Below are 14,449 nucleotides of genomic sequence, written 5' to 3'. Positions count from 1 at the left end.
CATGCCAGCCCTCCTCTGCTTTCTGACTGACTGAATGATGCTTCTGAGTCACGATGCTAGCTGATTCTCACTGCACTGCTCAATGCGCTGTGTGTGTGTGTGTGCGTCTATACGTGTGTGTGTGTGTGTGTGTGTGTGTGTGTGTGTGTGTGTGTGTGTGTGTGTGTGTGTGTGTGTGTGTGTCTATACGTGTGTGTGTGTCTGGCTCCATTAGCCATAATTAGCTATTTACTCCTTGGTTCTCTAGTACATGACAGGGTGAGCGGTGCCTCACATCTCTTCTCTGGAGCCAGACAGACAGATAGAGAGAGAGGGATGAAGAAATCAGGATCCATTACTATTTATCATCAGCGTCTCAAGCCTCTATTGATTTATTTTCCATTGAGTGAGACAAAAGGTTTGCTCCCAGCAAAGACCCAAATAAATAACCCTGCTAAATATCAGCACTGAATCTGAGCCTCACGGCTGTTTATTGATCTCCTCTTCTCCCGGACAAGCACACACACACACACACAACAGAGAAACACACTCACACAACACCACCACACCGACACAAACACACACACAGAGAGAGAGAGAGAGAAACACACACACAACAGAGAAACACACTCAAACAAGCATACACACACATAGACACAGTCAGCCCTTGTTCACTAGAGGAGCACCGTTGTTCAGTGTGTGTGTGAGTGTGTGTTTGGAGGCGAGGGGCTTTCACAAATAGCTGTTTTGCTGATGGAGTGTGGAGATCTATATTTTCTCTCCTTCTCTCCCTCTTGTCTCTTTCTCTCTCTCTTTCTCTCTCACCCTCTCTTTCTCTCTCTCCTTCTCTTCCTGTCCGGACCTCTGGAGCCGGCATCTGGAGCAACGGCCAGCTGACAAAAAACAAGGGAACGGAGGGAGGGAGGGGAAAGACGGGAAGGAGCTATACAAGAGGGAAGGAGTTATGGGGCCAAGAGCCTCCCAGGGTAGCTCGCCTAGCAGGCCTACTGTATTGTATTGTACAGTCCCAGACCCAGTCCCAGTGTGGAATGTTCTGTAGGAAGGATATCTGAATCCAGAGCCTTCAGAACAAAGAAATAGACAGAGACATAGACAGAAATAGAGCTGAACTAACAGGCTTGATTTGAGCTCTTTAGCCTGGAGTTCTCCTCGGGGGGAGGCAGGGGAGGCTCACAGGAACAACTGACAGGCTAAATCAGATACCCACAGGCAGAGGGGGGAGGTAGATTGTTGGCACCGGGATGGAGCTACCCGTGGCCCGAGGGGAGTTTGGAGGTAGATTGTAGTGAGTTGACACAGTGATGTGAAGGAAGGGTTCCTCTGCTCTGTTCTGCTATGGTCTTCTCTGCCTGGGAGGTAATTAATGGAGATTCAGCCATCAAAGCCCTCTCTCTCTCTCTCTCTCTCTCTCTCTCTCTCTCTCTCTCTCTCTCTCTCTCTCTCTCTCTCTCTCTCTCTCTCTCTCTCTCTCTCTCTCTCTCTCTCTCTCTCTCTCTCTCTCTCTCTCTCTCTGCATCTCTCTCTCTCTCTCTCTCTCTCTCTCTCTCTCTCTCTCTCTCTCTCTCTCTCTCTCTCTCTCTCTCTCTCTCTCTCTCTCTCGCTCTGTAGTAGCTGTCTCTGCCAGTCAGACAGACTGTCTTTCTTCTTAGACTCTCCGTCCCTCCCCCTCTCTTTCTCTCTGTTTCTCTCCTCTTTATTCTCTACTTTGTCTGGAGTCTGTCTGTCAAAGCGTTGCTATGGAGATAGACCTCTGAGCCCAATTTTCATGAGACACATCAGCTTGTGTAGACTAGAGACTACTTCTCTCTCAGGGCTGGTGGACAACTGGGATTTGTTGACTTGTTTACATTAGACTTCACTGCCTGTCAGTCAGTGTGTTGTGTCTACCTAATAGATGTGGATGGGCCAGACATGAGCTTTGCAGAGGATCCGCTTAGCATTAGCCTTACAAAGCCAACACTTCCCTGTCTCTACAGTGGGCCCTGCTCTGGCTGATACTAACCCTGTGAGCCTCTTTGTCCTGCCCATCCCCTCTGTCATTTAGTCATACCATCAGCAGAGCAGCTACACACACACACGTCAATCCCTTAGCGCTGTGCGGTATGCACAGTGATGGGATTTCAAACAGAATGGAATCCGTTAATGAATAGATAGAGATTCCAGTGTAGAGCCTGGGTGCCGTATTCAAAGCTTCATCGCCCTAGTACTGTGCCAACAGCAGAAAGCCCTGTGCTTTGTATAACTAAGTATCCGCTGGTCTGTGCCAGGCCAGGGCACAGCTCCACCGCCCCACACTACCAACCGGTGAAGGATGGATGACAACATCAGCCGTCACATCCTGCCTGGACACCCAGATTTACAGAGGAAGTGAGGAAACTTTTGTAACATCTGCTGCAGCCTTTCTGCTCCGTAACACCACTAATCATGTCACAGTATATGATCCCCCAGGCTTGTCTGTGGAGGAAGAAGAGAGAGAGACAATGAACACCATCCCTCATTACATGAACACCCACACTGGGGTTGTTAGACAGTCTTTTCTCAACCCCATATGTACATGTGTTACCTGCTTGTTGTCCCTGCTTTTTTCTGCTCTCTCTGAAGTGCAGCTGGTAGGCCTCTTGTTACATTCTACATTTAAGTCATTTAGTAGATTTTCCAGAGCAACTTACAGGAGTAATTAGGGTTCTGGGATTCGAACCAGTGACCTTTCTGTTACTGGCAAACACTCTTAACCGCTAGGCTACCTATCTGTTCAGGCTTTTGTGTGTATGTGTGTGTGCGTGCGTGCCTGCGTGCGTGCGTGCGTATACAATGAGTATACAAAACATTAAGAACACCTTATCTTTCCATGACATAGACTGACCAGGTGAAAGCTATGATCCCTTATTGATGTCACTTGTTAAATCCACTTCAACCAGTGTAGATGAAGGGGAGGGGAATGGTTAAAGTAGGATTTTTAAGCCTTGTGACAAGTTAGATGGAAAGCTACTGAGGATGGTAGCTAACTCTATGGCCACTCCTATGTGTCATATCTTTAATCTGAGCCTAGAGGAAAATCTTTGTCCTCAGGCCTGGAAGGAAGCCAAAGTCATTCCGCTACTCAAGAGTGGTAAAGTGGCCTTTACTGGTTCTAACAGCAGACCTATCAGCTTGCTGCCAGCTCTTAGCAAACCGTTGGAAAAAATTGTTTGACCAAATACAATGCTATTTCTCTATAAACAAATTGACAACAGACAGCACGCTTATAGAGAAGGACACTAAACATGTACTGCACTGACACAAATGACTGATGATTGGTTGAAAGAAATTGATAATAAGAAGATTGTGGGAGCTGTACTGTTAGATTTCAGTGCAGCCTTTGGTATTATTGACCATAACCTGTTGTTGAGAAAAGTTCTGCCATATTGTGGATTCAGAGCTTTCTAATAGAACTCATTGGGTTTTCTTTAACTGAAGCCTATTGTAGTATCTGAGGAATTATGACTTTGCTGCCAGACAGGTTTTTCGCTCTCACACTCCATAAAGATTTGTTCATATTTCATAGAAATGTATTCACACTCCATAAAGATTTGTTCATATTTCATAGAAATGTATTCACACTCCATAAAGATTTGTTCATATTTCATATAAATTTATTTACACTCCATAGAAAAATGTGTTTTTGGTTTATTGTTAAAAATACTCAATAAGAGATTGTTACTTGTCATAATCCTATTATTTTTGTTTTCGAGACTTAATTTGTCTCGAAGGGGGGAAATACAGTGGGGAGAACAAGTATTTGATACACTGCCGATTTTGCAGGTTTTCCTACTTACAAAGCATGTAGAGGTCTGTAATTTTTATCATAGGTACACTTCAACTGTGAGAGACGGAATCTAAAACAAACATCCAGAAAATCACATTGTATGATTTTTAAGTAATTAATTTGCATTTTATTGCATGACATAAGTATTTGATACATCAGAAAAGCAGAACTTAATATTTGGTACAGAAACCTTTGTTTGCAATTACAGAGATCATACGTTTCCTGTAGGTCTTGACCAGGTTTGCACACACTGCAGCAGCGATTTTGGCCTACTCCTCCATACAGACCTTCTCCAGATCCCTCAGGTTTCGGGGCTGTCGCTGGGCAATACAGACTTTCAGCTCCCTCCAAAGATTTTCTATTGGGTTCAGGTCTGGAGACTGGCTAGGCCACTCCAGGACCTTAAGATGCTTCTTACGGAGCCACTCCTTAGTTGCTATGGCTGTGTGTTTCGGGTTGTTGTCATGTTAGAAGACCCAGCCACGACCCATCTTCAATGCTCTTACTGAGGGAAGGAGGTTGTTGGCCAAGATCTCGCGATACATGGCCCCATCCATCCTCCCCTCAATACGGTGCAGTCGTCCTGTCCCCTTTGCAGAAAAGCATCCCCAAGGAATGATGTTTCCACCTCCATGCTTCACGGTTGGGATGGTGTTCTTGGGGTTGTACTCATCCTTCTTCTTCCTCCAAACACGGCGAGTGGAGTTTAGACCAAAAAGCTCTATTTTTGTCTCATCAGACCACATGACCTTCTCCCATTCCTCCTCTGGATCATCCAGATGGTCATTGGCAAACTTCAGACGGGCCTGGACATGCGCTGGCTTGACCAGGGTGACCTTGCGTGCATTGCAGGATTTTAATCCATGACGGCATAGTGTGTTACTAATGGTTTTCTTTGAGACTGTGGTCCCAGCTCTCTTCAGGTCATTGACCAGGTCCTGCCGTGTAGTTCTGGGCTGATCCCTCACCTTCCTCATGATCATTGATGCCCCACGAGGTGAGATCTTGCATGGAGCCCCAGACCGAGGGTGATTGACCGTCATCTTGAACTTCTTCCATTTTCTAATAATTGCGCCAACAGTTGTTGCCTTCTCACCAAGCTGCTTGCCAATTGTCCTGTAGCCCATCCCAGCCTTGTGCAGGTCTACAATTTTATCCCTGATGTCCTTACACAGCTCTCTGGTCTTGGCCATTGTGGAGAGGTTGGAGTCTGTTTGATTGAGTGTGTGGACAGGTGTCTTTTATACAGGTTACGACTTCAAACAGGTGCAGTTAATACAGGTAATGAGTGGAGAACAGGAGGGCTTCTTAAAGAAAAACTAACAGGTCTGTGAGAGCCGGAATTCTTACTGGTTGGTAGGTGATCAAATACTTATGTCATGCAATAAAATGCAAATTAATTACTTAAAAATCATACAATGTGATTTTCTGGATTTTTGTTTTAGATTCCGTCTCTCACAGTTGAAGTGTACCTATGATAAAAAATTACAGACCTCTACATGCTTTGTAAGTAGGAAAACCTGAAAAATCGGCAGTGTATCAAATACTTGTTCTCCCCACTGTATGTAGTATCTGAGGAATTATGACTTTGCTAACGTTTTCAAATGGAACCTGAGAGGAGGTTTATTCAGCTTAGAGGGAGTAGTTTTGTGGGGACACACCATAGAACAGAGGAAGTCTGTTGTGTGGAGACAGGTGATTGGTCTGTATGGGAAACCACCCACAGCAGGGTAAAGATTATAAATACTTAGTTGGGACAAAGGATGACAGAATAATCAGATTTGAGATGGGGCGATTATTCTCCAGGTATCTGCAGGTATCTGTAAATCGACGCTGTAACCCTTTGTTATGAATAAACCTTTATGATGAAAATACAGCGTCAGTGGGTTCTCCTTGGTCACACAGCATAATTAGCAACGTTTTCTCGACACAACACTATCTAATGTCAAACATGTAGGGTGTGGTGTACCGCAGGGCAGCTCTCTAGGCCCTCTACTCTTTTCTATTTTTACCAATGACCTGCACTGGCATTAAACAAAGCTTGTGTGTCCATGTATGCTGATGATTCAACCCTATACATGTCAGCAACCACAGCTAATGAAGTCACTGAAACCCTTAACAAAGAGTTGCAGTCTGTGTTGGAATGGGTGGCCAGTAATAAACTGATCCTGAACATCTCTAAAACTAAGAGCATTGTATTTGGTATAAATCATTCTCTAAGCTCTATACCTCAGCTGAATCTGGTAATTGTCACGATTCAGACAGACGACCAGAGGACCACAATTGCGTCACACCAGAAAGTTTATTAAACTTAAGGGAAAAGGGAAGTAGGGAGTGAATGAAGGCTCCAGGGGTAACAGGGATCCCGTCCAATGCGCTGGGTCTGTGCCCCCCCCAGTGGCAGCGATGCGTCCTATGAAGCCGGTGGTGGGTGGTCCAGAAGTCCTGGGGGGGGGGAGACACAGACACAACAGGGCGGAATGAAACCAGGCAGCAGTACAGTTCAAGGGAATCCAAAATACGTAGTAGCAAGGCAGAAGGCTGGTCAGAGTTACCGGGATTGAAGAGTAGTCAGGAGTCGAAATGGCAGAAGCAGGTCTGGATCTCCTAAGGCAGAAGAGTATCCAATAAACAGGCAGGTCCGGGGTCACAAAACCAGGGTGAGCCAGAAGCGCGAGCAAACAGGTTCCGGGTGTGAGCTTTGCAGACGATCTGACACCGGAGAGCTGAAAGACAGGGCCTTAAATACTGGGAGAGGTTAGTGGGTAATGCAGCGCAGCTGGCAGAGTAATAGAGCCGAGCAGAGCAGGGACAGGTGGAGCTAGTTAGGCTGAGTAGAGAGAGGGAGGTGAGCAGAGTGGAAGATAGTGGAAACCAATTAAGGTGGTAACCCGGTGGAGTGAGAGGGCTCATGACAGAACCCCCCCCCCAAGGGACGGCCCCAGAAGTCCCAAGAGCAACACCACGCCGGGCGGGAGGAGGGGAGCCGGAGGAGGGCTAGAACTCCTCCGAACGGTCCGAGTGAACGTCCTCATCCTCGGAGGAAGCCGGAGGGCCGTGGTCGGGAGATGGGACAGGTCCCGAGACAGGATCAGGCACAGGACAGGAAGCCGAGCGGGCCGGACGGTTAGGGACCCCTCTGGGGCGGCCCCCTACGGATTGCAGGTTGATCAGGATGCCGTTGGTGGAAAGCGGTGATGAGAGTCCTATCCACAATCCGACTAGCTGGCACCCAGGTCCTTTCCTCAGGTCCATAGCCCTCCCAGTCAATGAGGTACTGGAGACCCCTACCCCTCCGTCTGGACCGAAGCAGGCGGCGGACGGTGTAAACCAGACCACCATCGACGAGCCGTGGAGGAGGAGGACCAGGCGCAGCAGGGACCAGCGGACTCTCATGGATGGGCTTAATCTTAGACACATGGAAAGTGGGGTGCACCCTCAGGGAATTAGGCAGTTGGAGCCGGACAGCAGTTGGGCTAATCACTCTTATGATAGGGAATGGGCCAATGAACCGAGGTGCCAGCTTCTGCGACTCCACCCTGAGTGGCAGGTTCTTCGATGACAACCACACCCTTTGACCAACATGGTAGGTGGGAGCAGGAATTCTCCGACGGTTGGCCCCGGTAGTGTAGCTGGCAACGGACCTGAGGAGTGTGGCTCGGGCTTGTGACCAGGTGCGGCGACATCGACGGGCAAAAGCAAGTGCAGATGGGCAAGTAACCTCCTCCTCCTGGCTGGCAAATAGAGGAGGCTGGTATCCATAAACACATTGGAAAGGGGACATACCGATGGCAGAGCAGGTCAGAGAATTGTGTGCGTACTCCACCCATGTCAATTGCTGCGACCAGGAGTGGGGGTTGCGTGAAGTCATGCATCGCAGTGCCTTCTCGAGCTCCTGATTAGCCCGCTCTGACTGCCCATTGGATTGGGGATGGAATCCGGAAGTCAGACTGACTGTGGCTCCCAGCAGGTGACAGAATTCCTTCCAAAAAGCGGAGGAGAATTGTGGACCACGGTCAGAAACAACATCCCTTGGCAGTCCGTGGATCCGGAAGACGTGTTCCAGGACCACCTGGGCGGTCTCCTTGGCGGTTGGGAGCTTGGGGAGGGGAATGAAGTGTGCCATCTTGCTGAAACGGTCAACGATGGTGAGAATGACGGTCATGCCACTTGAAGGGGGCAGCCCCGTGACAAAGTCAAGGGCGATGTGAGACCAGGGACGTCTGGGCACAGGCAGGGGCTGCAGCAATCCGGCTGGGGGCTGGCAGGACGACTTGTGTTGGTTGCAGATGGGGCAGGCTTGGACGAATTCCCGTACATCCTTCCTCAGAGAGGGCCACCAGAACCTCTGGGCGAGCAGGTTGTAAGTGCGGGTGGAGCCAGGGTGACAAGCTAGGGCGGGAGTCATGCCCCCACTGAATGACCTGGGACCTCAGGTCTTCGGGGACAAAAAGGCGGTCAGCTGGGCAAGTGCTGGGACCTGGCTGGTTACGGAGAGCCTCCAGCACCTGTTCCTCAACAGCCCAGGTCAGAGCTGCAACGATGCAGGGACTTGGCAGAATCGACACAGGGTCCTTGGAGGGGGTGTCATCCTTCTGGAATTGACGGGAGAGGGCGTCTGGCTTGGTGTTGCGTGATCCAGGCCGGTATGACAGAGTGAAATTAAACCTGGTGAAGAACAGGGCCCAGCGGGACTGCCTGGAGTTCAACCGTTTGGCCGTGCGGATGTACTCCAAGTTCTTATGATCGGTCCAAACGAGAAATGGAATGGTGGACCCCTCCAGCCAGTGACGCCACTCCTCCAAGGCAAGCTTCACAGCCAGCAGCTCACGGTTCCCTATGTCGTAATTGCACTCAGAGGGGGACAACCGACGTGAGAAAAAGGCACAGGGATGGAGCTTCCTATCCTCCGCAGCCCACTGAGAAATCACAGCACCAACTCCCACATCCGAGGCGTCCACCTCCACAATGAATTGCCGGTCCACATCAGGCATCTGGAGGATGGGAGCGGAGGTGAACCTCACCTTGAGGGTACTGAAGGCTTTGTCGGCTGCTGGGGTCCAGGTGAAGGGTTGCTTGGTGCTGGTTAGAGCAGTGAGAGGGGCAGCAACGGTACTGTAGTTCCGGATAAACTTCCTATAGAAGTTAGCAAACCCCAGAAACTGTTGCAGCTTCTTTCTGTTCTCCGGAACTGGCCACGAAGTGACTGCTGATACTTTGGCAGGATCCATTTGGATACTTCCTTCTGCCACTATGTACCCCAGGAAGGCCACTGTCTTGACGTGAAACTCACATTTCTCTGCCTTGGCGTAGAGGGAATTCTCCAGAAGACGATGAAGGACTTGCTGGACATGGCGGGTGTGTTCAGACAGGTTTCTGGAGTAAATTAAGATGTCATCCAGGTAAACGAAGACAAACTTGTTTAACATGTCCCGCAGTACATCATTCACTAGAGCCTGGAACACAGCAGGGGCATTGGTGAGGCCAAAAGGCATAACCAGATACTCGTAGTGGCCTGTTGGTGTATTGAATGCGGTTTTCCATTCATCTCCCTCCCGGATCCGCACTAGGTGGTAAGCGTTTCTGAGATCCAACTTGGTAAAAACAGTGGCTCCCTGGAGCAACTCAAAAGCAGAGGTGAGCAGAGGCAGAGGGTAACGGTTTTTCACTGTGATGTCGTTGAGTCCCCTGTAGTCGATGCAGGGGCGAAGAGATCCGTCCTTCTTCCCCACAAAGAAGAAGCCAGCACCAGCAGGAGATGAAGATGAACGGATTAATCCTGCGGACAGAGAGCCATTGATGTAGTCCTCCATGGACTTTCTTTCAGGAGCAGACAACGAATAAAGACGACCCCTTGGAGGAGCTGTTCCAGGGAGGAGGTCGATGGCACAGTCGTACGGTCGGTGAGGGGGCAGAGATGTGGCTCTTGCTTTGTTAAACACCTCTCTGAGACCATGGTAGCATTCTGGGACATTGGAGAGGTCCGGAGCGGAGTTAGTAGGTACTGGCCGAGGGGTAGTGCGGCAGCAAGCAGGCAGGTTCGGTGGCAGTCCTCTCCCCCACTCCCTGATCACCCCGGTCACCCAGTCGAGCTGAGGGTTGTGCCGGGCGGAGCCATGGGTAACCCAGGATGAGGGGTTGGCCTGGAGAGGGGAGCAGGTGAAACTGGATAGTTTCTTGATGGTTTCGGACAGACCCATCGAGACCGGGGCCGTGACATGAGTGACCGATCCGAGTAAGTGTCCGTCCAGTGCCCGGGCAGGAATAGGAGGTGTCAAACGGAGGTTCTCCAGTCCCAGTTGGCGTGCCAGCTTGACGTCCATTATGTTGGCTTCGGCGCCAGAATCCACCAGAGCAGCCAGGGTGTGAGTTGAGTCAGAGAGGCGGAGGTGAACTTGCAGCAGGGGTTTGCGGTCGGAGGACTGGATGGTCATTGAACTCGACCGGACTCCCCCTACGCCCGGTGAGCTTCGGCCCTTTAAAGGGCAGGTTACCACACGATGTCCATCACCTCCACAATAGAGGCAGAGGTTTGAGGTGAAGCGGCGCTGGCGCTCTGCAGGAGTGAGGGAGGCTCGCCCAATCTCCATAGGCTCAGACTGATCAAGCTGACCTGGGTGAGTGGCAGTAGATGACAGGAGCCCAGTCGGATCTCTCCGAATGCCGGTAGTAGGTGGACCTTGGCGCCCCCTCTCACGACGACGGGTCTGTATCCTTCTGTCGATCCTGACAGTCAGTGCGATGGCTTCATCAAGAGTGGAAGGCAGTTCATGGGAGACCAACTCGTCCTTGATATAGTCAGCCAAACTATGGAAGAACGCGTCCACCAACGGTGGTGTGTTCCAAGAACTTCGTCTAGCCAGGGTTCGGAAGTCGATGGAATGGTCTGCGACTGTACGTCTGCCTTGTCGAATACTGAACAGTTCACGAGACGCCTCTGCGGTGGGTGAATCCAGGTCAAACACCTTCAGCATCTCCTCAGCAAACAGGTCGAAGGTTGCACATGCGGGGGTTTGACGTTCGAACTCTGCTGTTCCCCAGAGTCGAGCTCGGCCCGTCAGGTGAGTGATGGCATACCCAACTTTAGCCCCCTCCGTGGCGAAGGTCCTTGGCTGCAAGGAGAACTGAAGTCGGCAGCTAGTCAGGAATGGCCGGACCTGGGTTGAATCGCCGTTGAACCGCTCGGGGTTTCCAATCTTGGGTTCGGAGCAGCGGCTGCAATGACCGGGGCAGGTAACTCGGGGGGCTGGGCTGGTGGGCAGACTGGCTGGGGTAAGGTTGGTGAGGAGTTGAATGAGCATGGCGAGTTGTTGTTGCTGCTGCTGGAACTGCTGCTCATGCTCATCGGTTTCCATGTCGGGGAAAGTGTGCGCTGAGTCCATAATGGTCAGATCGTACTGTCACGATTCAGACAGACGACCAGAGGACCACAATTGCGTCACACCAGAAAGTTTATTAAACTTAAGGGAAAAGGGAAGTAGGGGAGTGAATGAAGGCTCCAGGGGTAACAGGGATCCCGTCCAATGCGCTGGGTCTGTGCCCCCCCAGTGGCAGCGATGCGTCCTATGAAGCCGGTGGTGGGTGGTCCAGAAGTCCTGGGGGGAGACACAGACACAACAGGGCGGAATGAAACCAGGCAGCAGTACAGTTCAAGGGAATCCAAAATACGTAGTAGCAAGGCAGAAGGCTGGTCAGAGTTACCGGGATTGAAGAGTAGTCAGGAGTCGAAATGGCAGAAGCAGGTCTGGATCTCCTAAGGCAGAAGAGTATCCAATAAACAGGCAGGTCCGGGGTCACAAAACCAGGGTGAGCCAGAAGCGCGAGCAAACAGGTTCCGGGTGTGAGCTTTGCAGACGATCTGACACCGGAGAGCTGAAAGACAGGGCCTTAAATACTGGGAGAGGTTAGTGGGTAATGCAGCGCAGCTGGCAGAGTAATAGAGCCGAGCAGAGCAGGGACAGGTGGAGCTAGTTAGGCTGAGTAGAGAGAGGGAGGTGAGCAGAGTGGAAGATAGTGGAAACCAATTAAGGTGGTAACCCGGTGGAGTGAGAGGGCTCATGACAGTAATGAATGGTGTGGCTGTTGAACAAGTTGAGGAGACTAAATTACTTGGTGTTAAACTGTCATGGTCAAAACATATAGATTCAATGGTTGTAAAGATGGGGAGAGGTATGTCCATAATAAAAAGATGCTCTGCTTTTTTGACACCACACTCCAAAAAGCAAGTCCTGCAGGCTCTAGGTTTGTCTTATCTTGATTATTGTCCAGTCGTGTGTTCGAGTACTGCAAGGAAAGACCTAGTTAAGCTGCAGCTGGCCCAGAACAGTGCGGCACGTCTTGCTCTTCATTGTAATCAGAGGGCTAATATAAATACTATGCATGCCAGTCTCTCTTGGTTAAGAGTTGAGGAGAGACTGACTGCATCACTTCTTCTTTTTATAAGAAACATTAATGTCTTGAAAATCCCAAATTGTTTGCATAGTCAACTTACACACAGCTCTGACACACACACTTATCCCACCAGACATGCCACCAGGGGTCTTTTCACAGTCCCAAAATCCAGAACAAATTCAAGAAGGCATACATTATTATATAGAGCCATTATTGCATGGCACTCCCTTCGATCTCATGTTGCTCAAATGAACAGCAGACATGGTTTAAAAAAAACCCAGATAAAGCAACATCTCACGGCACAACGCGTCTCCCCTATTTGACCTAGATAGTTTGTGTGTATGTATTGATATGTAGGCTACGTGTGCCTTTTTAAATTGATGTAGTTCTTTACTTGAGCTGTTCTTGTTTATTAATGTTCTGTATTATGTAATGTTTTATGTTTTGTGTGGATCCCAGGAAGAGTAGCTGCTGCTTTCGCAACAGCTAATGGGGATCTTAATCAAATACTAATACCAATTGAGACATGGATTGTGTATGTTTTGCCATTCAGAGGGTGAATGGGAAAGACAAAATATTTCGGTGCCATTGAACAGGGTATGGTAGTAGGTGCCAGGCGCACCGGTTTGTGTCAAGAACTGCAACGCTGCTGGGTTTTTCAACACTCAACAGTTTCCCATGTGTATCAAGAATGGTACAACTGTGGGAAGCATTGGATTCAACATGGGCCATCATTCCTGTGGAACGCTTTCGACACCTTGAGTCAATGCCCCGACGACTTGAGTCGGGGCAAAAGGGTGGGTGCAACTCAATATTATGAAGGTGTTCCTAATGTTTGGTATACTCAGTGTATATCCCTGTGTGTATATCCCTGTGTGTATATCCCTGTGTGTGTGTGTCCGTGGGTGTGTGTATCTGTGTTCTTGTGTGCTTGCTTGCGTGCATGCACGTGTTATTTACGACCGAGTGGCTGCACCATTACCCCTGCAGGTGGGCTGGCACGCGTGTGTGTGTGTGAGATCAATATTTCTCTCAGGGATAAGTTTAGGCTGATGTGAAGTCAGAATGCGTTTTGTGCTCTCATATATAATCTAATGTGACTGCACTTCTCTGATGCTATTATTCCTGATCTCAAGTCAGTTTTTCTCTCTCTTTACCCTGTCGACTCTGTCTTATATGCAGGTCTATCTGTTAGAGCTCCAGGTCAATGTGGCTCAGAAGCGTTGGGATATCTCTGTCTTCGATACTGTGATGTCTGTCAGTGTATTTCTCTCTAGTAGTCTTACTACTGATCTGTACCAGAGGCTGATGACTGATGAGGTTACTCTGCCCATAGAGACACCCTGGCCCTGTACAGGATGATCCAAGGTCAGTTCTGCATTACATGGTTAATAAGGTTAGGATTTGGGGAGGGTAAGTTGGTAAGCTGATCCTAGAGCTGTCCTTCAGGATAACTTTTACCCGGACCATGTTCCTCTTAGCATACTGCAGGGAGCAGAGTATGTGAGTTGGAGCGGCGCTGGAGCGGAGCTAGGAGCGAGATTCTTAAAGGCTAGAACGTCGGCCTTCTCGCCCGCTTCAATTTCGCTCCAATAGCGCTCCAGTAGCGCTCACTTCACGAGCTCAGGGCGTGCCCGGCCCAGCATGCATTTGTAGTCTACTTGTGTGCTGCTATGGCCCCTTGCTTTAGCAACTGTCATGGAGTTCGCTAAATATTTTTATAAAGAAACTGATAAAACACACAGGTGCTAAATCATGGTGACTTACAAAGATGAGGACCAAGAGCAAGAGAGGGAGTGCGGTGATGTAGTGTCCACAACCAAAGAATCATTGTGGAATCTGAAAAGACACTTATCCCAAAAGCATGATGGTGTGCTTACTACATGCACATGCTAAAATAAAGGAACAAGGTGGGTAGCTAATTAAGTGTGTCAGTGTAGCAAAGTATTTATAAACAAAATATCTGATCTCTTAAACGTTTCCTTCATTTTTGTTCTATTATCTATACAATAGGCCAAACTTGATTTGGCTCAATAGGCCTGGCATATTCTCACATTCAAGGAGCATTCTGTTTTGATTGGGTTATTTTGCCTAAAACCTTTAGGCCTACCTATAGAAAGATTTTAAAAAACAACTGTGCATCTCTGCCCACCCTGGCAAGAGCGGCCAAAAGGGGGTAGCATCCCCAGTGGCACTGCAAGTGTAGAGAGGATATTCTCCGCTGCTGGCCGGCTCTCCAGGCACCATCGCATG

The 14,449-nt window shown here is 49.3% G+C and overlaps 1 protein-coding gene across 3 annotated transcripts in view; it reads left to right on the top strand.

The window, feature by feature from the left end:
• Positions 1 to 14,449, top strand: part of LOC121548771 (SAM and SH3 domain-containing protein 1) — a 312,171-nt gene that overhangs the window by 161,659 nt on the left and 136,063 nt on the right. The gene's annotated exons all lie outside the window — the stretch shown is intronic.

This window comes from Coregonus clupeaformis, chromosome 33, assembly GCF_020615455.1.
Source record: "Coregonus clupeaformis isolate EN_2021a chromosome 33, ASM2061545v1, whole genome shotgun sequence".
Lineage (NCBI taxonomy): Eukaryota > Metazoa > Chordata > Actinopteri > Salmoniformes > Salmonidae > Coregonus > Coregonus clupeaformis.
Note: the sequence above shows the minus strand (reverse complement) of the source record. Positions and strands in the feature narration are given on the sequence as shown.